Source organism: Sus scrofa, chromosome 16 (genome assembly GCF_054392235.1).
Source record: "Sus scrofa isolate SSC_HxYL_T2T_F1_AM1 chromosome 16, Sscrofa_HxYL_maternal_Yorkshire_Landrace_v2.0, whole genome shotgun sequence".
Lineage (NCBI taxonomy): Eukaryota > Metazoa > Chordata > Mammalia > Artiodactyla > Suidae > Sus > Sus scrofa.
The window spans coordinates 62,990,102-63,016,327 of NC_139398.1; the positions used below are offsets into that span (position 1 = coordinate 62,990,102).

At 49.1% G+C, this 26,226-nt stretch overlaps 1 long non-coding RNA gene across 20 annotated transcripts in view; it reads right to left on the reverse strand.

Moving 5' to 3' along the window:
- LOC102164818 (uncharacterized) overlaps positions 1-26,226 on the reverse strand; it is a 481,497-nt gene that overhangs the window by 378,387 nt on the left and 76,884 nt on the right. For all 20 annotated transcript variants that reach the window (XR_014831575.1, XR_014831564.1, XR_014831562.1 and 17 more), the window contains one exon: positions 2,972-3,108. This is a non-coding gene — a long non-coding RNA (uncharacterized LOC102164818). The remainder of the gene's footprint in view (positions 1-2,971; positions 3,109-26,226) is intronic.

The following is a 26,226-nucleotide window of genomic DNA, read 5'->3' on the forward strand; positions in this document are numbered from 1 at the left end:
GTAGAGGAATCTTCCCTGCCCTTGACTTTAGGCTTGACTACGCTCCTTGCTTTGTCCAATGGGATGCTAATAATGGCTTAAAATATGCCAGCGTGACTGGCGTTGCCCTCTTGCGATCTTGCCTTGGCTCAAGGAACCAGACAGTATAAAGAGGATCACATGGTACAGACCTGGACCCAGCCTACCACTGGAACCCAACTCAGCCAAGGCCCAAGTAGATCAGGCAAACTCCAGCCAGCCTGCAGACATGTGACCTGAACACCCCTGAGATTCTGTGTTTGTGTACTACACAGTCAAAGCTGAGCGTATACTGAACACTCAACAGTCACATTATGATTACTGGCATGGAAAATCACACATGGCTCAGACAACCACGGTATTCATTTGGAATGTCAGATTTGTGATATTTGCTCTCACACTCAAAGTTGCACTGCAAGCTCCCAAGGGCCTATTTGGGATCTGAGCCAGCGGGCATCCCCTGGTGTGGTTGACCAATGGAATCATTAACACATTTCCCCTCTGATCTGCACCAGTGTCTGTCCCAAGTTCTTTACGGCATCACCACATCCTCTACTCACCCATCTGAGCAATGTTTATCAGGTGCTTGCCGCATTTGCTAGGCAAGCACACAAACCACAATGAACAGGGTGGATGAGGCTGAGCCTGCAAGGAACTACATCCCAGGAGGGGAAACAGGTAACAGTCACACATGAAGAAGCAAGCAAGGATAGACTGATGAGATCTGGGAAGGCAATAAATAAGTAAGGAGCCAGACAGTACCTGGGAAGGCCTCTTTCTCCAGCGGTCAAGGAGGAGGGAGGTGCAAACACAAACTGCAAAGCGTCTGGGGAACCAAAAGGAGCTCTGCGGCTTGAGAGGAGTGCATGGGAGGCGAGCAGGACAGAGGGTCCTTACACACCCTCTTCCCCCAACTTCATTACCAACTTTCCACTCATGTTGAAGCCCCTGACCATCAGCCAAACCATAGGTCACGGCCCATGAATCGCTACATCACTGGACATTTGGCCACTTCTCCTTCTAAGCAAATTGAACAACCAGGTGCCCTGCTCAAATTTCTGCCCACTGGGAGGATTTCCCTTCACCATGTCCTCCGGGGATGTCCCAGAGAGGGGCCGTAGTGCCACAGCCATCCACTTTCAGGGGGTGCCAGCCTATTTTGCAGAACCATCTGTAAATCAGGCCCCAGCCTTCCCTCCTTCTGTCAGCTGACCCCTGGGAGCTCCCATGAGGCCAGGGGTGCAGGCTGGGAGAGAGAAGACAGTGTAGCAGGAGTGCGGCCCATGGCATTTGGGCCACTTCATCATGTAATAGGCCCAACCATGTAGACAGCACTTCCATTTTGATGATGAAGTATTGTCGTGGGCACCCACTTCAAGGTTTGGGAAGTCAGGTAACACCCAGGTCATGACTGTCAAGCTCAGGTTGTACAGTGACCTGGTGACCCAAAGTCAAGTGTTCAGTCTCTACTAAGGCCCATTGAGAGGCCAAGAGCTGTTTCTCAAAAGGAGAAGAGTTATCTGCAGATAATGGCAAGGTCATGCCCCCAAATCCTCAAGGCCTGTGCTGGAATTCACTGAGAGGCAGGGGCTCCCAACAGTAGCCTTAGCAGCTGCAGGCACTTCAAGCACCACTGGATCTGTTGAATCCTGTGGCCCAAACTTGCACAGCAGCCTGGACCTGCTATAGAGCCTTCTCTCCCTCTGGGTACCACTCAAAGTAAGAAGCTTTTGGGGTCGCTCAGTAAATGAGTCAGAGCAACACTCAAATGAGGAATGTGTTGCTTCCAGAACACGAAGGGGTACCCTAGGTCTGTGCCCCTTTCTTAGATGGAGGAAGAGTCAGAGGCAACAACTCATCCTTCACCTTAGAAGGGATATCTTGACCTGTCCCACACCACTGACTTCTAGAAATTTCGCTAAGGCTGAAAGCCCCTGCATCTTAGTTGGCTTTATTTCCCACCCTCTGACACACAAATGTCTCATTAGTCTGTCTGGAGAAGTCGCTACCTCTTGTTCACTAGGGCCAATGAACATCAGTGCCATGGACCAGTGTGATATCTTGTGGAAGAGAAAGGCCATCAAGAGTCCTGCAAACTAGATGACATGGGACTGGAGGGCTGATACGGCCCCTAAGGAGGCACAGTGAACAGGTATCACTGGCCTCACCAGCTGAAAGCAAATTGCTTCTGGTGGGCCCAACGGACAGGGATGGCGAAAAAGGCAGTTGCCAGATGAATAGCTGCAGAGCAGGTACTGGAGGAGGTGTTAATTTGGTTCAAGCAATCAAAGCACATCTCATATTTCAGCTGCAATTGGAGTCACCACCTGGTGAAGCTGAAGATAATCCACTGCCATTCTACAAATTCCACCTGTCTTGTGCATGGGCCAAATAGGCAAGTGGAATGGGGTGTGGATTCTCACGCCAGACAAGTTGACACATAAAATTAACCATCACGGGCCATATGAGCCACAGGGAGCCGCGCTGGAAGCCTTCAGAGCTAATGTGAAGGACTCTCATAATGAAAACTAGCCCAAGAAAGACACACCGTCTCCTGCCAGGTGATCACTGGCCATGGGACAGGGTGAAGAAGAAGAAGACCTTTTCCTCATGGGAAATGGAACTTTGCGGTCTCTGGGGGAAAACTGTAGTCACGCTGGCCTTTGGGGTGCTGAGGGGCGTTTGCTCTTAGAAAATTTAAAAAGCAACCAAGCACAGGTTTATGGTTTAAATCCCCCACTGTCCCCCCATGTGCTGACAACTTTGCATCACGTCGATTTAGCCAAGCTAGAACGATCTCTTCCAGAATGCTATTCCATGCACATGGAGTTCCAGGCCATGGGGAAAACTTAGGGAGGATCTGGAAGATGGACATGAAGCTGCAGCCACGTTCGGGCTCAGAAACCATGTTCAAGGTCAAGTGCTGTTACAACTCGGACACGTGGTCACTCACCTTGCTGGTGGCAGGTGGCAGCCAGGCTGCAGCTTCCTCAGCTCCTGCTGGATCGCCTTTCAGCCTCTCTGAGTCCGGGACCAGGTGTGTTGCTCGATGACAAAGCGCACCAGCTTCTCCTGCAGGGCCTCTGAGTCCTGGAGGTAGAATGTTTGGATGAAAGTGATGAAAGTGATGATGTTTGGATGAAAGTGATGAAAGTCCCAGCTCCTCCTCCTGGATCCCAGCTTGCCCTGGCCTCCCCAGTTCAAATCCACCTTCTCACCAACTGCCAGTGCTGTGGACTTCAGGCTGGGCACCCGACGCAGAAGCTATGGCCTTACCGAGTGTGACACCAGCTCCCGCAAGTGCAAGACGTCAGATCCCTAAACAATCTGAGGTAGTGTTTCTCTGATGGAACCTTGACTCCCACACAGCCCTACACCCCTCCTCTGAAGGCTGAGCAGAGAAGAGTCCCGTTCACATCTGGCTGGGGTCTACAGTGTCTGCAGATTCACAAAAGAGTCGATCCTTCTCTATGGGGAGGGTCCCGAGAAGGAGGTGGTGGCAGACAGGAGAGACTCAAAAGACAGAGCTGCAAGGGTACAGGGAGGATGGAGGAGAGGGGTGTCAGGAGAACGAGGGACACATTTGTGGGACTTCTCCAAAAATCCACCCCCAGGATGTGCGTATGGGAAATAAATCAGCTAAAGTCCCCTTTACAAGGCCCAGGCCTCTACCTGTGCTTCTGAGAAGGTTCAAAGAAATATTTAAGAGAGAAGGAAAGTGCCCTGACATCTTGATCTGGGGGAGGGACCACACCTGGGAGCTGGGTACTTTTGGTACCTGATGGCTGGCAGGATGCCTGCCTCCCGCATGGATGGCGAGGCAGAGAAAGTTACCAAAAGCAGAAGGGTCTCCAAGGCTGAGACGCCCACTGGCCCTTCGCCCTCATCTGTCTGTTGCCCAGCAGGGAGGAAGGGATGTCCGCACAGAAGAGAAAGGAGAACCTACTGTGTACATTACACACAGTAACCAAGAAACTGACGCTGACACTCTGTCCACAGGGCGCCTGGGCAACACCTCCTTAAAAGAGCAGGGGCCCTTGTAAGGTAAGAAGGATGGTGATATTTCACCCCATCTCCTGTGCCCGTTTAGATGCCTATTACTGTTGCCTGGCAACGTCTCCTCCCAGGCTCTCCTGCCTCTGGAATTGAAGTGCTCACGGACTCCACCATTCTTGTTGCTGAAAAGCACCAAATACAGACACACCTAGGTGTCTTCATCATGGCTCTCGGCACAGGTATTAGACACCACTGCCCTGCTTAAGTCACGCTTAAAGAGAGGGAGCGGGGAATTATGGGCTTGCATAGCAGGGATGGGCTTAGGGGAGGGCACAGGGTCAAAAGCCATCCTACAGGATTCAGGCCCCAGGAGTGGGGACAGGCTCTGCCCTCCCGGGACGTTTCTCCATTAGCTTGTGCAGCTCTTCTGTTCAGCTTCTCTCTAAAGACCAGCACACACAGACCCCATGGGGGGCAAGATGGTGGCTGGCTGCCCCAGATCCACCCATTCCCAGTTTAGTAATCCAGGCGGGAAGAGAGACTGACCCAGATTGGTCCTGACTGTAGCATCCTTAACCCCGTGGCCTCAGCACTCTTTCCAGGGGGCTGGATTATTGTCACTGGCTGGGCCGGCTGACCCTCCAGAGTGGAACCAGGGGCGAGGGTAGAGGGGCAGGCTACTGTGATGGGCCACCCCTCCAGAACAGGTGAGGGAGGTTCCCCAAAGGAACCAGGGTGCCAGGAAGATAAAGATGACAATGTCCCTACGGGATGTCACAGCAGAAAGAACATGGGCTGTGGCGCCATCACGCCTTGGTATGAATCGCAAGTGTGTGTGACCCAGAAAATTGTTTCTTTGTGCTGCAGAATCCTCATTTACACCTGAGAAGAGTATTTCTCACCTTGCAAGGCTTGCTGGCCTATTACCAGCATATAATAAAGAGTACCTGGGGTTATGATTGGCCCGATTAAATCTACCCCCAGCCACTTGCCCTTGCTACCTCCTCCCCCACATCAATACCAAGGACATTTTGTAGTGGTCATCCTGCTGCCCAGTGGCGCTCACTCTGGGCAGACCCCTTGGAGGTAAAATACCAAGTGATGCCCAGAACTATTCTAGATGCTTCTCAGGGGACTCCTCCATCAACACAGCAGTACAAGAACAAGGGGTTTCATGGGTCCAGACAGAATTGGGGTAACCAACTTATCCTAACCTGCCTGGAATGTTCCCTGTTTTGAAACTGGAAGTCCTGTTTCCCAGGAAACTTCTCCACCCCGGGCAAACCAGGATGCCTTGTCGCCCCAGACAGCGCTGAACTATGCAGCTGAAGTTGGGGAGAGAACTTGGCTCGAATCAGGGCTGAGTGCAATCTGGATGGGAACAAAAATAAGAATTCAGAGCTATCAGCTCCTGAAATGTGAGGAGAGGCTGTCTGGGGGAAGCGGCTCCGCCCAGCGGTGGGGGACAGGACATATCCACGGGTGCGGGCATCAGGGAAGCGCCCCTCTGTAATCCATTTGACCAAAAGTAAGAGAAAATAGCCATTTGTTCCCCTCAGAGCCTTCCTCCAAGGGGACCTCCAAAGTCTCTTCATTACATGCAGGAATTCCTTCTCATGCAGCCCAGGCTCAGCTTCTGCTGTGGGTTCTGCAATCATTTCAGGCCAGCGAGAAGCGAGCAGAAAGGGAAGCCCGGGCCCAAGAACGCCCCAAGTCGCTGTGGTCATCAACCTGCATTGCCCTTTCTCACCTGGAAGCTGAGAACTAAGTGAGACCCTCACTGAGGATCCTGTGATAAGTCCAATCCTCCCCTCCATTTCTTCCTTTCTCTCTCTCTCTCTCTCTCCTTCCCCCTCCTTTTTGTCGCAGAGTGCAGCAACTTGATGTGGAACCTAAGTTCCCAGAGCAGGAGCTGACTGAACCCTGGCTGCAGGAGTGAAAAGGGCCAAATCCTAACCACTAGACCACCAGGGAACTCCCCTCCTCATCACGCTTCAAAACCTGCTGTCAGCTGTGCCGATTCTGTAACTCCTGGGATACACTCCTCCACGTTATCTGCCTGTCTGTCCTCTGGGAGTAAGCCACACCTCACCTCCCCCTGGAAGCCTTCCATCACCTCCCAGACTGAAGCCTCTCCTGGCTCACTATCAGTTTGCACTTTCTATACCCCTCCGAAGGGCATGACATGGGTTTGAGATCATCTGGCTGCATAATACTCTCCCCACCAGACTCTGCCCTTCTTGGTACCCACCCAGACGCCAGCCCCCGACACAGGCTGAGCCCAGAGGAGATATGGCCTCCAGACAGGCATGGAAGGGGGAGGAGGGGAAGGAGGAGGGAGAGCTCCATGGCCTTAGGAAGTGAGGCAGAGCCATGGGAGACATTTCAGCCTACAAACGATAAACCTAATTACCCCAGAGGGCACTACATCAAAGGACAGAATAAAAACCCACCCATCCCGTCTATGCACCCTGTCCTACCCCACAAGAACACAAGCTCACTCGAAAGAGGCGAAGGGCAGGAGATGTAGAAATGAGGAAGAAAAAGCTTTCAGGTGCATCGCAGAATCAGCTTCTGGGATTCCACAGACACACACGCCGCCGCTGACATTCTAGGCACACGGGCCGTTTAGGACCCTTAACACCAGAGCCAGGATGCATATCTGGAGAAACAAAATGTCCAGCTCTGGTTCCCGCTCCAGGGACGAAGGGCCTGCCATTGCTCCAGGCCAGCCTTGCAGCCCAAGGAAACGCCTCACTCGGGTCCACACAGGACATTCCCCTTCCTCCCAAGCAAGGCCAACTTCCCGCATGAAGCCCCCTCAGAGCCCCGAGATGAGAGTCAGTTGGGTTTTCTGCGGGCTGGGGCCCTGGGGGAGGCAGAGTGCAGCTGTGCTTTGAAGCCATTCTGCCATGATTCAAATCCCTGCTTCCGATGGATTATCTGTGCTCCTTCATAAGAGTCACCTACGTGTCCTGATTCAATTTTGTCACCTATAAAATATGGATGGTAACAGAACCCACCTGTTAGGGGTGCTATAACAACAAGTTAATATATGCAACACTAGGGACTGAGCAGATGCGAAGGATACTCTGCTAGTGTTTGATGATGACATTATCATCATCTTCATCATCAACCATCATCATTTCTCCTAGGATAAAGATCTTATCCTGGGAGTTCCCGTCATGGCTCGGTGGTTAACGAATCCAACTAGGAACCATGAGGTTGCAGGTTTGATCCCTGGCCTTGCTCAGTGGTTAAGGATCCAGCGTTGCCATGAGCTGTGGTTGTAGGTTGCAGATGCGGCTCAGATCCCACATTGCTGTGGCTGGCGGCTACAACTCCAATTCGACCCCTAGCCTGGGAACCTCCATATGCCGCGGGAGCGGCCCTAGAAAAGGCAGAAAGACCAAAAAAAAAGGAAAAAAAAAAGATCTTATCCTTTTCTGCAGAATTGCCACCCCTGTACTCTAGATTGGAGGCATCTCAAAGGAAGAAATCATTGACCCAAATCTTGGTTTTGCCCTCAGCCCTGCGTGGCTCACACAGAGTCAACATAAACCAAAAACTCCTTCCTCAGTGAACATGCAGGTGCATTTCAGGACAGACACTCTCCGTCCCCCGGCCACACAAGAAAAATTCAATCTTGACGCTAGCAATATTCAGCAGCCCTTCTCCCCCAGAGACCTGGACTGTGACAGCGACCGTACTCAGAGGCAGCAGGGCTGGGCGGGCTCTTTTAGGCTCTGACCCTCCTCACTTTCTTCAACGCTCTTGTCCCCTTTGCCTCCTTTATGCGGAGGCTGCAGAGCGGAAGTTAGGAATCCACCCCGCGGTCAACGGAATACAGAGGAACCGCACGACAGAGCAGAAATGCCTGCGTACAAAGGCTGGGCTCTGCTGCTTTAGGGCACTGCTGCCACGGAGAAGTTAGTCTGAGGCTCTGTGCCTCAGTGTTCCTCATCCAGGAGATGGGGCTGAGACCGGAACCTCCAATGGTGGGGAGGAATAAGGGGACTTGCAAACAGAGTGCACCCGGCTTGGGGCCTGGCACGGGGTAGAAGGTCTGGCATCTGAGGGCTGGAAGCGCTTGGTGTAGCCAAATCTGCGTTTGTTTGCAACTGCAAAGCCCCCAAGGGCAAAGGTTGTTTAGATTCACCTGGGTTTAGTTTTCCCAACAGCTTGGTGCACTGACATGGGCACACCGTGGCACTCCACAAACAGCTCTGAAAAGCTGGGGAAACTCCGACCTCTTCAGAGAGAAGCAGCTTAAGCACTTCCATGGTGGACTTGGGGCTAGAATTCAAGTTTCCTGCCTCCTAGTGCAGAGTTGGAGATTCATGACCCTGTTTTCACAGCCAGTGGCCACTCATAAAAGCGTAAGAAATGTCCGAGTGGGCCACGGTTCTGATCTGCTGGGGTACGAATGACCAGGTGAAGATGAAAACAAAATAAAAGGCATACCCATCAGTGATGTGCGATGTTAAAACAAAACCAAGGAGTTCCTGTCATGGTTCAGCGGTTAGCGAACCCGACTAGGATCCATGGGGATGCGGGTTCCATCCCTGGCCTCACGCAGTGGGTTAAGGATCTGACATTGCTGTGAGCTGTGGTGTAGGTGGCAGATGTGGCTTGGATCCCAAGTTGTTGTGGCTGTGGTGTAGGCCAGCGGCTGCAGTTGCGATTAGACCCCCAGCCGGGGAACTTCCATATGCTGGTGGTACGGCCCTAAAAAATCAAAAAAAGCGCCCCCCCAAATTTTTTTTAATAAAAAGATTGGTACACTCTGTCTGGCAATTCCACACCTAGATACAGACCCAAAGGGACTGAAAGCAGAGATAAGACAGATATTTGCATACCAATGTTCACAGCAGCATGGGTCACACCAGTGAAAAAGGTGGAATCAATCCAAGTATCCATCAACAGATGAACAGATAAGCAAAATGCAGTATATACATACAATGGAATAGTATTTGGCCTTAAAAAGGAAAGAAATTCTGACACATGCCACAACATGGAAGATCTCTGAAGACAGAACGACAAATACTGTATGATTCCACTTCTGTGAGATACCTAGAGTGAACTTACATAGACGTAAGTAGAATGGAGGTTGTCAGTGGCTGGAGTGGGGGTAGAATGAGGAATTGGTGTTTAATTGGTAGAGTTTTCGTTTTATAAGATGAAAAGGGTTAAGGAGATGGACGGTGGCGATGGCAGCACAGCAATGTGGAGGTATTCATGTCCCCAAACTGTGCACTTAAAAATAGTTAAGATGATAAATTTTACCACAGTGAAAACAAAACCCAAAAAAAAAAAAAAAAAAAGGAAAAAGTGCGGTATGAACACGCAATGGAATATGAAACAGCCATGAAATGGATGACCATTTAGTTCTCAATTTAGACTTGATTTCCGACTGGCAGGGTAGGGAGATCCCCACACCTATAAACGATTCTGGAGACCTCAGCTGGGTGCCCTAGAACTCAACTCAATCCAACTCTGTCTACCTGGAGAGAGCATCAGATGCCAAGGGTAAGGGCTCAGTCTCAGAGGACTGTCCCCCCCCCGACCCCCAACGTCAGCTATTGACTGCCAGTCCGGGTTGCTGGCTATAAATCAGAGGTTCCCACGACCTCCTCTCACAGAAGCCTGAGAAACAACTCACCTACTAGATGACCAGTTCATTATAAAAGGATATAACTCAGGAAAAGTCAGATGAGAGAGATGCTGAGGGCAAGGTATGTGCAAAGGATATGGAGCTTCCACACCCTCCAGGAATGTACCACTCTCCCCAAACCTCCAGGTGTTCACCAATCTGGAAGCTCTTTGAGCCTGTCCTTTTGGATTTTTATGGAGGCTTCATTATAAGGGCACAATGGCCACATCCTTATAAGGGCACATCCTTGGTCGCCGAAGACTGATTCAACCTCCAGCCTCTCCCTCATCCCTGGAGATCAGGAGGTGGGGCTAAAAGTTCCAACCTTCTAAACAAGGGGTTGGCTTGACAACAGCCGACCCCCACTGCTTAGGTACCTTCCAAGAAGTCGCTTAATTAGCTTAACAAAAGGCACCTTTATCATTCTCAATAAAGAAGAGAATTCCAAGGGTTTGGGGAGCTGTGAGCCAAGAACGGTGGCTGAAGACCAAATATATTCCAAATATATACCCAGAAATACCTTTGGTCATCTGAATGACCAAATGTATATTTTTTCATAGATCACAGTCTTGCAATACTATGACACGAATGGACTTTGAAAATGGTATGTTAAATGAAATCAGCCAAACCCAAAAAGACAAGGACTGCCTGATTCCACTTTCCTGTAGTCCCCAGAATAGGCGAATTTACAGAGACAGAAAACAGAATAGAGGGTACCAGGGGCTGGGAGGGGAGGAGGAAGGGGGAGTTATTGTTTAATGGGCAGAGTTTGGGGGGGTTTGGGCCTAGGCAGTGGGAAGGCTGTCCAGCATCGCGGGTATATTTAATGCCACTGAATTGTGTACTCACAAACGGTTAAGTGAAAAACATTGTGTTATGTCTATTCTACCGCGCAAAAAAAGATGGCTACACTTTGTTTAGTTAATAAATCTAATTAATTTAAGAAATGGAGGAAGCATAATTAGCCCCGTTGACACTAAGAGTTTCAAATAACCTTTTTCAGTTACGAGGCACGTCGGCAGCCAGGGTGCTTTGCTAGCCAGTGCGGCACAAGCTGGATTCAATCTCAGGTCTGTGAACCCAGGGGCCAGGAATGAAGATTCTCGCAACCTCTCTCTCTAATAAACTGCTAAATGCAAGTTCTGCTTAGGCTGAGGAGAGCCTCCATCCTGCCAGGGAGGGCCGGGGCTGCTAACCTCTTGACCAGTGTGGGCCAATGAGTTGAATAACAATCTGGATCACTTGGGGTTGGTGCCCTTCCTGAGACTGTGAAGCCCCCCCACCTCCGCTGCCCCGGGGCAGGGGGGGGGGGTGTATCTGTGGAGTCGCTCTGCCTGCAAAAAAAACACCTCCACTCCCCTGTCTATAAAAAGCCACCAGCTCAGAAGGTGTGGCTGAAACCCCGTGATGACAAAACCTCCCAAATCAAATGATGAATTTAATCCCACCTGGCATCAGAAAGCGTGGACAGGAACCATCCCCTCCACCCTTCCTACCGGGAGGCAGGATAAATATAGATGCCATGACACCAACTTTCCACCCTCCACGTACGCTGCCCTGTCTGGCTTTGCCAGGTGGGCTAGAACAACCTGCTTGGTACAAAGATCCTGCCTTATTATTCAGTAACATCAACAACCTTTGAATGGGGGTAGGCACATGTCCATGGAGTGTGGATTTTAGAGTTTTAAGCATGCTTTGAGGTCATCTGACCAAATCTCTTCATTTTCCCAAAAGAAAAAACAGAGGGTGAGAGTGGTGAGGATCACTGGTTTTTTTAGCTAAATTCCCCTGGATTCGAACTTGACTTTGACACTTACATGGTCTTAAACAAGAGTTATTGTCTTTGGACCTGAGTTTGAGCATCTATAAAATGGGGATAATCCCACAGGGTTGTTGTGAGTATTAAATACGTCAAGAGCCTGGCACTTGCCCCTCTCGCTGTGGCTCCATCACCACCACCACCACCACCACCACCACCACCACCGACACGTCCTCATCATCAATAGCATCAGGAAACTTAGACCAGGGGAGATGAAGGGTTTCTCCCAAATTGGAGAGCTGTGGCTTATGGCAAAACAAAGTCTTCCACACCATTGGGTTTTTCCATTTCATCACCTTGAGACAGCACAATTGCCTGGGCCTAAAAATTTACAGCACTTCATGGAAAATATTTGAAATTATATGGCTTTTCCACATTTCCAAAGTTGAAGTCCAGCTTGATGTCCAAGAGTTTTTAGCAGAGAAAAGAACTTTTCAGAGTACAGATACTGAAACCAAGGAGCAGAAGCCTCCTTGCACTCTGCCTCCACATGGGAACCTGGATTTCTCAGTGAGGATCATGGTGACCTGGCAGTGGTCCAGAGAGCTCACCTGGAGGGTGGGCACAGGACAGCTGCCCAGGAAGATGACTGAACTTCTGTCTAGAAAGCTAAAGGCTGAACAGAGAGTCTGAATGGATCCGCGAAGGGAACAGAAAATAACAATCAGAATGGCAGTACTGACTAAGCCACGTGCCATTTTGATCACCTCCATCCATTACCTTTTTTAATCCTCCAACCCTATAAAATAGGCAAAATTATTACCCAGATGAATGAGGAAGACAAGGCCAAGGGAGCTTTACAAACTCATTCCCCAAGGGAGGCTTTCCAAGTCCCATGGCTAAGATCCAGCCTTACCAGGATATCTCGTTGTCCCCTTAAACTTATGAATCATTAGGCTGTCTCATACCATCTTTCCACCCCTTTCCTCATCTCTGCTTGCAGCAGTTCTATTCATCTGTCAAGATATAGTGTGATGTTATTGCCACAGACTTTTCCATGTGTAATTATCCCTTTTGACTTCTGACTCATTTGCCTAGAAGTTCAGCACTTACCATACTGTATTATAGTGTGTGTGCACGTCTACCCTAGGAGTCGAGATCAAGAAGGGCTAGAACCCTGTTTCATTTGCCTTTATATATTACTTAATATATAATGGACCAATAAAATATAATAGTCAGTAAATGTATTTTGGAATTCTCAAACGTCCTTGGTCACACAGCTTGTCCTTGGAGAAACTAGGGCACCTCCAATATGGATTTGTCCTTCAACTCATGTGAACTTAAAGGACATTCTCTCCAAAGCTGTCGATGATTAAAACATGCACAAGTACACAATTTCAAACAAGTAATTTGCCCATAAGGGTTCACTGAACAAGTGGACAAAGATACATATACAAGGATGTTCATCACAGCCTTGTTTATAATGGAAAAAAATGGAAGCAACTTAAAAGGCCAACCAGCGGACTTCTCTTGTGGCTCAGCGGGTTACGGATCTGATACTGTCTCTGCAGTGGCTTTGGTGGCTGCTGTGGCGTGGGTTCGATCCAGGAACTTCCACCTACCGTGGGCATGGCAGGAAAAAAAAAGGAAAAAGAATATATGTATGTATAACTGAATCACTTTGCTATATAGCAGAAATTAACATACCATTGTAAATCAACTGTACTTCAATAAAAAAAATTTTTAAACATAGTTAATGTAATAAAAAAAAAAGAGAGTGAAATCGTAGATATGGAAAAGGAAGGCTAGGCAGTGGGAAGTTCATACACAGGGATGCAAGGGGCCAGCTCTCCACCGTCATTGCCTACAGGCTACAAGCTCAGCTCCTAGCAGCCAAATCTAAAGCTATTTGTGGAGTTCCCTTCGTGGCTCAGCGGAAACAAATCTGACTAGTATCCACGAGGACACAGGTTCCATCCCTGGCCTCGCTCAGTGGGTTAAGGATCCGGCATTACCATGAGCTGTGGTGTAGGTTGCAGAGGAAGCTCAGATCCCACATTGCTGAGGCTGTGCTTTAGGCCAGCAGCTGCAGCTCCAATTCGACCCCTGGCCTGGGATCCTCCATATGCCGTGAGTGTGGCCCTAAAAAGACAAAAAAAAATTTTTTTAATGTATTTTTATTTAATAAAAATAAAAATAAATCGTCACTTATTCCCAATGTGCCATGATTACAATCAACTATCTTAGCTCTTGTGGTGACAAAACTAAATGAAATAACATCTCTCCTATGACTCCAAGCTAAAGATGACCCACGGACTAAAATTATACGGAAGATATTAGAAAATAAAAGGCCAAGAACCTTGCTATGTTTCTTTCTCCAGCATCCTGAGATTGCCTATACCCAGTTATGGGACTGTCCACTGACTTATTTTTTACCCCAAAACTGTGGGCAGTGTCTCCTGCACACAAACGCTAGTCACCCACTCTCTTTCAAAACAACAATTTAAAAAAAAAGCAGGAGTTCCCGTCGTGGCGCAGTGGTTAACGAATCCGACTAGGAACCATGAGGTTGCGGGTTCGGTCCCTGCCCTTGCTCAGTGGGTTAACGATCCGGCGTTGCCGTGAGCTGTGGTGTAGGTTGCAGACGTGGCTCGGATCCCGCATTGCTGTGGCTCTGGCGTAGTCCGGTGGCTACAGCTCCGATTCAACCCCTAGCCTGGGAACCTCCATATGCCGCTGGAGCGGCCCAAGAAATAGCAACAACAACAAAAAGACAAAAGACAAAAAAAAAAAAAAAAAAAAAAAAAAAAAGCAAAGACTCCATTTTAAACTAGGTCTGCCTTTAATACGTGCAGAGGACAAACGGTCCCCAGATCCTTCCCCCCACACCTCGTCATCTCCACGCCCACCAGCTTCAGGAGGCTTTTCATGCTGCTCACGTTTTCAGGGTCCTAGGACCCTGAGGAAAGCATCCTTGCCACTTCTACCAAAACGCCGTGCTCTGTGGCATTTGCCTGAGGTTTAGCAACAGGGAAAGGGGGTGCTGAGCAGCAGAGGGAGATCTGAGAAGATCTGGGACAGCGGCAGAAAGGCCTTTTCAGGGCGTGTTATGGGCTGAACCATGGAGACCAAAATTCATATAACGAAATCCAACCCCTAGTACCTCAGAAGGCAGTGTATTTAGAGATAAAACCTTTAACGAGGTGCTTAAGGGAAAACGAGGTCATTCGGGGGCCCTCCTCCATGTGACTGGTGTCCCGGTAAGTAGAGGAGCGAAGGTCACAGACACACACAGAGGGAAGGTCACGAGAAGCCACGGGGAGAAGGCGGCCGTCTCCAAGCCAAAGCGAGAGGCCCCGAAAGAAACCGACCTTGCCAAGACCTTGGTCTTGGACTTCTGGGCTCCAAAATTATACGGAAATAAATTCCTATTGTTTAAGTCACCTAAAGTCTGGAGTGCTCTGTTATGGCAGACGACTACAGGGAAATGTTAAAAGAACAAACCAAACAAACAAAACCTTGGCATTGGGGCATCCATTTAAGGAGAGACCCTTATTGACCCTAACGAGAACTCCCGAAGGAGAAAGACGGCCTCTTGCATGTTGGAGCTGTTCGCTCTCCATCCATCCTTAACATTTTGCTCTATTTTAGTGCCTTTTTTTTTTTTTTTTTTTTGCCTTTTTCTAGAGCCACTCCCGTAGCATATGGAGGTTCCCAGGTTAGGGGTCGAATTGGAGCTGCAGCTGCTGGCTTACACCAGAGCCACAGCAACACGGGATCCAAGCCGTGTCTGCGACCTACACCACAGCTCACGGCAACACCGGATCCTTAACCCACTGAGCAAGGCCAGGGATCGAACCCGCAACCTCAAGGTTCCTAGCCGGATTCATTAACCACTGAGCCACGACGGGAACTCAGTGCCTTTCTTTTGAAACTGATTTTTGTCACCTAGCCTCAGAGGTTTGCTGATGGAAAAATCTCACTGGTCACTTCCCACTATCCTGATGATGATGATTGCAACTGAAATGAATGTTCAACAGCACCGGGCTGGGGAGAGAGAAGACCAAAGGGGGTGGGAGGCAGAGGGAGCTGCTGAGAGAGAGTATGACAGCTCAGGTACTCGGCTGGGCTCTTGACCTGTATCAACTCATTCAATCACGCCCCGCCCCCCCCTTTTTTTTGCCTTTTTTAAAGGCCACACCCACAGCATACGGAAGTTCTCGGGTTAGGGGTTGAATCCAAGCTGTGGCCACTGGCCTACATCATAGCCACAGCAACGCCTGATCCAAATTGAGTCTGCGACCTACACTACAGCTCACGGCAATGCTGGATCCTTAACCCACTGAGCGAGGCCAGGGATCAAACCTGTGTCCTCGTGGATGCTAGTCAGATTCATTTTGCCTGAGCCATGATGGGAGCTCCTCACATTACCCTTTAAGTTCAAAAATGGACATGGCAAGAGTTCATGGTTTGCCCAAGGCCACATAGTCAGTGGTGGTGAAGGCAAGATGTGGATCCAGCCAGTCTGATTCCAGTGCCTAGGCCCTGAACCCCCACCTCTCAGTGAGCTCCCCTCCTTCCCCAAGGGGCTTTGCTGAACTCAGGACAAATTAGGACTCTCCCAGCTATGAGAGAAGTGTGGCTTAAACTCTCATAACTCAAAACACAGGGTAGATTTCGAAGCAGCATGAAATCCAGGACCCTAATAAGTCTAATGGTGTCACATCTACTAGTGACAGGCCCCCTCCACATGATGGGGAAGATGACGGTGAGAGGACCAAGTTCACAACACACCAGCGCAGCAAGGCCAGAGAGGCAAGAGGCCGGATTCACATCAGTGCCAGGAGGGGAGTCCAGGCCAGCTGGAGTCACGTGACCACTCCAGAATCAATGACTGTCATTTCATTGTCCAAGCCGAAGTCATGTGTCCACATCTGTGGCCAGGACTGTGGTGGGAGGGCAGATAGAAGGGTTCGTTACCAAGAAGAAGGAAAAGGGACAAGTGGCCTTAGCTCCCATAAATTCAAAGACTTGAGATGCTGGTAAAGCTTGATCCCGGTAGGCTAAGGGTTTGCCCAAAGGGTCACAGCTAAGGATGGGGAGAGCTGGGCATCCGGGTGCAGGAAGCGCTGAAAGAAGTGCCAGTGTGGGGAGCTGCCCAGGTACCAAAGCCTGCAGAACGCTAATAGCTTCTGTGTAAGAAAGGGAGAGAGAAGAGTGTGGATTTAATTCATATTTGAATAAAGAACTTTCAGAAGCACAAATTCAGCAAAAAAAAAACTAGGGGTTTTTGATTACTTATAGGGGATGAGGTGAACAGAAACAGGAATGGATCTGAGACGTCTCACTATACACCCTTGGCTATTGTTTATATTTTTTTAACCATTTCAAAGTATTATTAGTTATTTTTTAAATGCAAATTTAATTTAATTTAAAATAAAGTCTAAAAATTCTCCATAGGGGAGTTCTCTTTGTGGCTCAGTGGTTAATGAATCTGACTAGGAACCATGAGGTTGCAGGTTCGATCCCTGGTCTTGCTCACTGGGTTAAGGATCCAGCATTGCCATGAGCTGTGGTGTACGTCACAGATGTGGCTCGGATCCCATACTGCTGTGGCTGTGGTGTAGGCCGGCGGCTACAGCTCCAATTCAACCCCTAGCCTGGGAACCTTCATATGCCACAGGAGTGGCCCTAGAAAAGCAAAAAGACAAAAAAAAAAAAAAGGAGAGTTCCCATCGTGGCGCAGTGGTTAACGAATCCGACTAGGAACCATGAGGTTGCAGGTTTGATCCCTGGCCTTGCTCAGTGGGTTAAGGATCTGGTGTTGCGGTGAGCTGTGGTGTAGGTCGCAGACGCGGCTCCGATCCAGTGTTGTTGTGGCTCTGGCGTAGGCTGGCGGCTACAGCTCTGATTAGACCCCTAGCCTGGGAACCTCCATACACCGAGGGAGCAGCCCAAGAAATGGCAAAAAGACAAAAAAAAAAAAATCTCCATAGGAAAAAAAGATGAAATGAAATACACTGAAATGATATCAATAACCATCTTTGGATGTTAAGCCTAAGTATGATTTTTTATTTATTTATTTATTTATTTATTTTGCTTTTTAGGGTTGCACTTGCAGCACACGGAAGTGCCCAGGCTAACAGGAGCTGCAGCTGGCAGCCTATGCCACAATCACAGCAACACCAATCCTAAACCACTGAGCAAGGCCAGGAATCCAACCTGCATCCTCATGGGTTCATGACTGCTGAGCCACAAGGGGAACTCCAATTTTTTTCTTTGATTTTATTTACCAAATTTCCTAAAATGGACATGTATCATTTTTCACATTGAAAAGAAAATTGACTTTAAAAAGACATGAACTGGGGAGTTCCCATTGTGGCTCAGTGGTAACGAACCTGACTAGTATCTACAAGGACTCAGGTTCGATCCCTGGCCTCACTCAATGGGTTAAGGATCCAGCACTGCCGTGAGATCCTGAGTCAAAGGCACAGCTCAGATCCTGTGTTGCTGTGGCTGTGGTGTAGGCCGGCAGCTGCAGCTCCAATTCAACCTCTGGCCTGAAAATTGAATAAATAATAAATAACTAAATAAGTGACAGGGCGAAAAAGAGGCTGTTAGGGTGAGGCCTTCATCCAATCTGTCTGGTGACCTTATAAGAAGAGGAAGAGTCGCCAGGGGTGCAAGCTAACAGAGGGACCACCACGTGAAAACAGAGCAAGAAGGCTGCCATGTGTAACTCAAAGAAAGAGGCCTCAGGAAAAACCAACGCTGCTGACCAACACCTTGGCCTTGGACTTCCAGCCTCCAGAACAGGAAGAAATACATTTCTGGTGTTTGAGCCACTCAGGAATGTGGGATTTTGTTAGGGCAGCCTGAGCAAACTAATAGAGAAACCATCTCAAGAATGTCCACAGAACAACAGTGAGTGCCAAGCAAGTGAGAAATGCCACCTGGTGTGGTCAGGTGCTCCTAGGAGGGCAAGTACCAGCAGACACACAGAGACCCTTGGGGTGGGACCGGCCTGCATCCAAACACAGGAGCCGCACCATCCAAGGAAGTGGAGATCAGAGCCTTCAGTAGCAGGTGCCAGCATGACCCACACACAGACAGGGAAGGGAGAGCAAACCAGCCCCCCCCCCCCACACACACAGGGGGTGCCAGGGACCGGACCAGCCACACCAGCCACTTCAGGGCCCACAGTACTGCTGCAGCAAGAAGTCCCCCCAGTGTCACAGCCACACCCTCTGGCACCCGGGAAGAGGGAGGGAGATCTAAAAGACTATTTCCCCCAAGAGACGGTTTTCATTCAGAAGCATTTGAAGTTTTTAAGCCCCTCTAACTGACTAGGCATGAGGTTTTCCACCATAGTTTTCGCTCCTTTCAATTGTGATGGACTCATTTCCAACCGAACCCTGGTGGGACTGAGAGGAAAAATGTCATCTCTAAATGAGACAGCAAGAAAAATGACCTAAACTTGGTCAAAGCCCGCAAGAAGCTTCAGGCATCCTAGCATAGAACACGAACTGTCTTAAAGTCCATTCAACGGGGTAGAGTTCCAGAAGCCTTGATGGAGCTTGGGCGGTACAAGCCTTCTCTTGAGATGGAGCTTGGGTGGTAGAAGCCACATTAGAGGAGGCTCTGGTCTGTCTCACCAGAGGGGTGAGTTCCAGTCTACCAGCTTGGAGGGCTTCCTGCTTTTTTTTCCATTTCTAAAAGAGCAGATGTTCTCCTGGGAAAGAGATATTTAGCTACCCAAACAAATCGGAGAAGTGGAGGAATGGAAATAAACCAGGCATCTGCCTGCCACGGTGGCAGTGCCCAAAGCCGTCACAGCCGCTGGGGGGAACATCCGGGGTGAGGGGGCGCTGTGCAGCTTGGCACCGTTCGTGTCCTGAGCGAGTGACGAATACGACTGTCTTTGTTCTTGTTCTCGACATGAAGGATGGTCTGTGGGGTTATTTGTCTAGTCTGTTGACTCTCATAAAAGACATTCATAAATTTATTCTTAGTGCCAGGGGTGCTTACCGGTGTCAAAGTGGAGCCTTTTCAGACAGTTGCTCCATGTTAAAACAAGCCACTCAGATACATCTATAAATAATTGTCCAGGCTTCGTTTAGCGAACAAATGGCTTTTCTTCCCCCTTCTCTCTCTCTCTCCCTCTCTCTGTCTTTTTCTCTCTCCTCTCTTTTTAAAATCAACTCTAAAATGATTTCATAAACAACGGGAAGAATTTCCCATTAATGTTCAAGTGTGTCGGGGTTGGTCATTTTAATAGAACTTTCCAGAGGGAACAAGCAGTCCTCCCATCTTGTCCATGTGAAATCTATTCCCTTTTCAGAATAAGACATTTGGCAGCCCAGCCTTGCTAGGACCAGTCACAGCTTCCCCTCCTCCACCATCCCATGTTCATCTCTGTCACCTCTTTGGCCAAAAAAGGAGGAGCACAGTGGGGCTGTGGACAGCATCAGCCTGAGCCAGTCAGGAGAATGTGTCACCACCCTGAGGCCTCCACGTTTCTATCTGACCTCAGATCTCCAGACTTTTACTCTTCAGGCTATCGCCCATCTAGAACAGAAGGGGAGAATTGTGACTGTATCTGTTTCACTGACATAACAGAACTCCCTCTGCCGGCTCCCAGCAAATAACAGTGGCTTAAAAGAAGACAGACATGTCTCTCCCTTTTACATAAAAGTAGTCTAGAAATAAATGGCTTAGGGTTGGTGTGGTGGCTCCACAGCTCACCTTCCGTCTTTGCATTTCACCATCCATGGCATACAACCTCATGGTCCAAGATGGTTGCTGAAGTCCAAGCATCACATCTGCATTCCAAGCAGCCAGAAGAAGAAAGAGGAGATGAAGGGAATTCCCTTCCACAAAAGGTCAGCTCCCGAAATGCCACACACCACTCCTTCTTCCACTTCATCAGACAGAATTTAGTCAGATGACTTCACCTAGCTGCAAGGGAGGCTGGACCAGCCAGGCAGCGTGCCATTTGGAAGAGAAGAATGGTCACCGGGAGGCCACAAGTCATCTCATCCACATGATGACTGCACTTGATCACCTCCCAAAGAACCTTCCAGCACCTATAACTCCAAAGCCCCACACAGTCCTGCCTCTGCTCTTCTTTTTTTATTTTTATTCATTTTATTTATTTATTTTGTCTTTTCTAGGGCCACACCTGCAGCATATGGAGGTTCCCAGGCTAGGGGTCGAATCGGACCTGTAGTTACCAGCCTACACCATAGCCACAGCAACTCGGGATCTGAGCCGCAACTGTGACCTGCACCACAGCTCATGGCAGCGCCAGATCCTTAAGCCACTGAGCGAGGCCAGGGATCAAACCCACCACCTCATGGTTCCTAGTCAGATTCGTTAACCACCAAGCCACAATGGGAACACCTCTTCTTTTTTAAAACTTTTAATTGATTTATAATGTTATGCCAAATGCCGCTGTTCTTTTTTTTTTTTTTTTTTTCTTTTTTGAGTTTCAGTTTTTACATCCCTTCTCTTTAACACTCACTTTTGAGGCTTCACTCTTTCTTTCTCAGAGTCGGGATTCTGAGAAGTTGCACAGCCAGACTGAATTCGAGCTTGGTTCTGACCAGGTCAGGACCACGTGTTGTTTTAAACTGCTGCCCTGTGGGGCTTCTCCCACACTCTACAGGTCTTAAGAAGCCAAGCGTGGAAATCTTCTGGAGAGGACCCCTCTACAGGCACAACTTGAAAGCCACCCTTGAGTCTTGCTTCATTCTCGCCTCACTCGGGGAACAAATCTTCCAGCCTTCACGGTCCACACCAGGGAAGGTGCCAAAAGCCACAGGGAGGGCAGAGCAGCTCTGGCCAGGAGCAACAGTGAGCGCCATTGATAAATGAAGCCACTGCCTGGACCAGACCTGCAGACGTCGTCGACGGTGTCCTGCTTCTTGGATCCACCCTGGATGCTAAAGACCCAGCACGGCGAGAACCCCACACCTTGTTGGAGCCAAGACTCTGCTTTGCCACCTGGGATTTCAACAGCCCATAGAGGATGTGCATCAGCTGACCTCCTGCCGACCCCTGCCCTTCTGGACCATGCCACCAGGCCAGCTCAGTGCCTGCTGCCCTCCGCGCCAACTTCACTACTATCAGTGACAAGTGCTGTTGAGCATCCGGTGTCCAAACAACATCCTCCACGTGAAATCCACCCATCCACGTTGGGTGGGTCACATGAGTAGAGTGAGCAGTAAAAAGGATATTCAGGGAGTTCCCGTCGTGGCGCAGTGGTTAACGAATCCGACTGGGAACCATGAGGTTGCGCGTTCAGTCTCTGCCCTTGCTCAGTGGGTTGACGATCCGGCGTTGCCATGAGCTGTGGTGTAGGTCGCAGACGCGGCTCGGATCCCGCGTTGCTGTGGCCCTGGTGTAGGCCGGTGGCTACAGCTCCGATTCGACCCCTAGCCTGGGAACCTCCATATGCTGCGGGAGCGGCCCAAAGAAATAGCGAAAAGACAAAAAAAAAAAAAAAAAAAAAAAAAGGATATTCAGCAGTTGTCACAGAAAGAAGAGGTCTGAAAACTACATGCAGGAATGGCAAGGAAAAATAAGCCACAGAGCAGCCTTGCTTAAACTGCACTCAGTGACATAGCAGTGCCAGGGCATGTTGAAAGGCGTTTCCGCCGCTAGCAGCACGGTCGGTTACATGTGGAAATTGCTGCTGTTAGAGATTCAAACTTGAGTGAATTAAAGGCTCTGAGAAGCCCTGCAGGAAAGAAAGCTGTTTATTGCCCTAATGAGCCCAGCCTCTCCTACACCATTTAACTGCTTCCCCCACTTTCCTTCAGGAATGTCTATCAATGTCTCAGGAAACCAATGCTCATTAGAATACTGGATGATGCGGTCTCACACCGAGGGCTATGGCTACATCTCTGGCTCTGGAATCAAATCACCAGCATTCAAGTCCCTGCTAGTCGTTTTTAGTGATGTGACCTTAGGCATGTTACTAAGTCTCTTTGTGCTTTAATTTTCTCATCAGTAAAATGGAGGTAAGACTAGGACTTAATTTCTATAGTGGTTGTGAGGATTAAACAAGTTAATGCATGTGGAATGCTTCGAACAGTGAGAATCAATGTTTGTGGGGACAATGACGATGATTGTGAAGGAGAAGGAGGAGAGGCGGAGAGGTGAGGGAGCAGGAGGAGACGGGGAAGAGGAAAAGACGAAGGAAGGATAAAGCAACAACCCTGTACTGGAAGACTTTCCACAGCTTATAGGTATGTTTCTCACAGGGGTTAGGATTCCAATTAAAATCATCTGGATGTCTCCTCTGCCAAGATATGGAAGCAACCTAAGTGTCCATCCACAGAGCAATGGATATGATGACGGGGTACATTTGTGCGATGGAATACTGTTCAGCCTTAAAAAGAGTGGAATTTTTGCCATTTGCAGCAATACAGAGGACTTGGAGGATCTTAGCCAAGTGAAATAAGTTAGACAGAGAAAGACAAATATCATATATTACTTACATGTGGGATCTAAAAAACACAACAAACTATTGACGGTAACAAAAAAAGAAGCAGACTCACAGAGGGATCAAACTAGTAGTTATCAGTGGGCAGGAGGGGTGGGGGAGCAGCAGACACAAACTACTGGGTGTAAGATGGGTTTATGGATGTACGACAGGGGGAACATAGCCAATATTCTATAATAACTGTAAATGGAAAGTAACCTTTAAAAATTATATTTAAAAAAACCCACCTGTATGTCTCCAACATCTAGCACAGGGCCTGAATACTCCCAAAAGGTTTGCTGAATGACTAAACAAATGGAAACTAGAGGTACCATATAAGGAATCATGAAAAGTGAGAGAGACTCTGCACAGCAACTACGGGTGAAAAGCGAAGCAGGCTCTCCCCAAGGAAGAGAGCCACGATTCTTTCCTAACGTGCACACAGGGCTCCGATGACCACCTGGAAGGTGCAACAGGACACCTGCATCTCACACGCACTGTCCTGTGAGCCAGAATAGCACACTGGCACCTCCTTTTCCTTCAGAGCCGATGTGTTGATCTACCATGTGTTCTGGGATGGGATCAAGGCGGGTGAACTGAGCTACCGAGATGCTTGGTCTTGGGGAAAATGAATGAGAGATTACAGGGCAGGTGGGCAGCCAGAGCGGGGGGGGGGGGGGGCAGCCAAAGCAGAAGCAGTGATCGGAAGAAAGTCACCAAGTGGCAGCAGGTGCTGTGAGACCCAGAGACACAATCTTGATGGCACTGTAATCTCTTTCAAGATCCAAGCCACGATACAGGAACAGGTCTTGGCTCTCACCCCTACTTCCAACAGCTCAGCTCTGGCTCCCTCCCCAGCACTGGGAATTCTTCTGCCCCCCCCCTTTTTTTTTTTGTCTTTTTCTTTTTAGGGCTGCATCCATGGCATATGGAAGTTCCTGGGCTAGGGGTTGAATGAGAGCTGCAGCTGCTGGTTTACACCACAAGCTACAGCCACGTCTGCAATTTATGGTGCAGCTCGTGGCAACTTAACCCACAGAGTGGGGCCAGGGATCAAACCTGCATCCTCACGGACACTATGTCAGGTTCTTAACCCACTGAGCCACAACAGGAATTCTTTTTCTGTCCATTTTTATCCTTCCAGGTACATATCTGTGCACTTATACACCCATCCCTCAAACACCCACATTTTACTGAAATGGTAATAAAATTCACTTAATGCGCCTACATCCCTGGTCAGTCTGGGCTTGGGCCTGCCCTGAAGAGTAGGGGAGGGAGTCCTGTCCAGCACAGGGGGGTGGGGGGGGCAGCACTGAGGCAGCGGGAAGGAGCCCACAGGAGCCGCAGGGAGCTGCTGAAGGGCTCCCCGTTTTCTCTCACTAGAGCCAGTGTCCTCACAGTCTTTGTCTTCCCATGCTGCCTCCAGAATGTTCAGCTCCCATGGTCCAGTGACCCGGAACTCCAACAAGCAGTCTCCAAACCCATCTTGGATGGGTCCCCCTGTCCCGGGGGCCCCCTGATGGGCACTCCAGTTCTTCTCCTGCTGGGGACGTGGGCAAGATGAACTGCCAGTTCTTTTGCTGCCACAAGACAAGCTTTTACTCAGAACTCAAGGGAAGAGAGGCCCTCACGTCTTGGTGGTGGTCACTCTACAGCGCCTCTCCTGACGTTATGGGCAAAATGACCACAAGGAGTGTGTGGACCTTATCCCGGGATCCAGGGGGCACTGCTGCTTTTGTTTTCTCGGGAGCTACTCCCCTTCCTACCAGTAAGAACCCCCTAGACCACGTCACACTGAAGGCTCCTTTGACGAGCAGGTGGCATGAGAAAATGAATACATAGAACCTGGGCCGCAGTGATTAGCTAGGGACAGACCCAGGACCACAGCCAGGCCAGTGAGACCTGATGGTGGACTCAGGGAGAGAGAGATGCTTTCTTTCTGTTGGACATGAAGGTGGGAGCACATATGCCTGGAAAGGTCAGGGGTCACATGGGGAGGGTTTGTTCAATGCATCCTCTGCTCTGTTGTTGTTGGGTTTTGTTGTTGTGTTCTTCTGGTTTTTTGCCTAAGCCAGTTTGAATGGAGGTTTCGGTCATTTGCAACCAAAAGCATAATGAACACCAGCAATACAGATAGAGAACAGGAGAGAACACTGCCTCTGGCCCCAGCTCTGCCACCAACTTGCCACATGGATTTGGTCAGGGCCCTTGACATCTAAACAAAGGCAGTGGCGAGGTGATGTACAGACCTGGGCTCTGGGCAGGATACACCAAGTTGTATTAGCCTTCACCTTCCTTTCCATGGAATTCTCCTTCAAAGCCCAGCTTCCCTAGGAAGCTGTCTCTTCTCTCCCAAGCCTTTGGGGATTCCTCCTGCTTTGAATTCCTGCCATGTGCACCTGCCTGTGCCTCTCACTGCTTCTTAGACCACCCTGTTATTTTGAGGTCACAGTCCATGCATATGTGCTATGCCCCCCGCCCCAAATTCCTAAGAGTAGCTGAGCACATCACCATTTCTCGGCACTGTGCTAAGAAGTCCATGATAGGCAGACTCCTATATGATGCCCACAGCCATCCTACAGGTTCTTAGCTCCTGATCCTCATTTTAAAGATGAGAAAAGTTTTGATGTGCATTTCTCTAATAACTGGTGATACTGGGCTGACTCACAGACCTAGAGAAACAGACTCGTGATTGCCAAGGGAAAGCGGGGAGGGAGTGGGATGGACAGGAAGTTTGGGGTTAATAGATGCAAACTATTCCATTTAGAATGGATAAGTAATGAGGTCCTGCTGTACAGCACAGGGAACTATATCTAGTCTCTTGGGATAGAGCATGATGGAAAAGATCATGAGAAAATGAATGTATATGTATGTATGACTAGGTCACTATGCTGCACAGCAGAAATTGGTACGACACTGGAAATCAACTATACTTTAACCAAAAAAATAAAAAAAAAAAAAAAATAAAGCCAAAAGTGTGCATAGCAAAAAAAAAAAAATTTAAATTAAAAAAATTAAGATGAGGAAAGCAATCGCAAAGAATATGCTACCTGCCAGAGCTCACCCTGCCAGGTGCGCCAAGACAGGGGGATTCTTTGAGATGATAAACTTCTGGGTCAACGCCACTCTTTGCAGACACACACCCTCAGCCCAACATTGCGCATCACATATGGATTCCTCCCAAACATCCACCGACGGCTTCATCTATTGCGGGGGATTTCAAGAAGGTGCAGGACAGGCAGGAGCAAAGACCAGGGCCCTTTGGGGCTGCCCCACCAGGAAGCACAGGTCTGTGAGTGGCGAGGCAAGTCC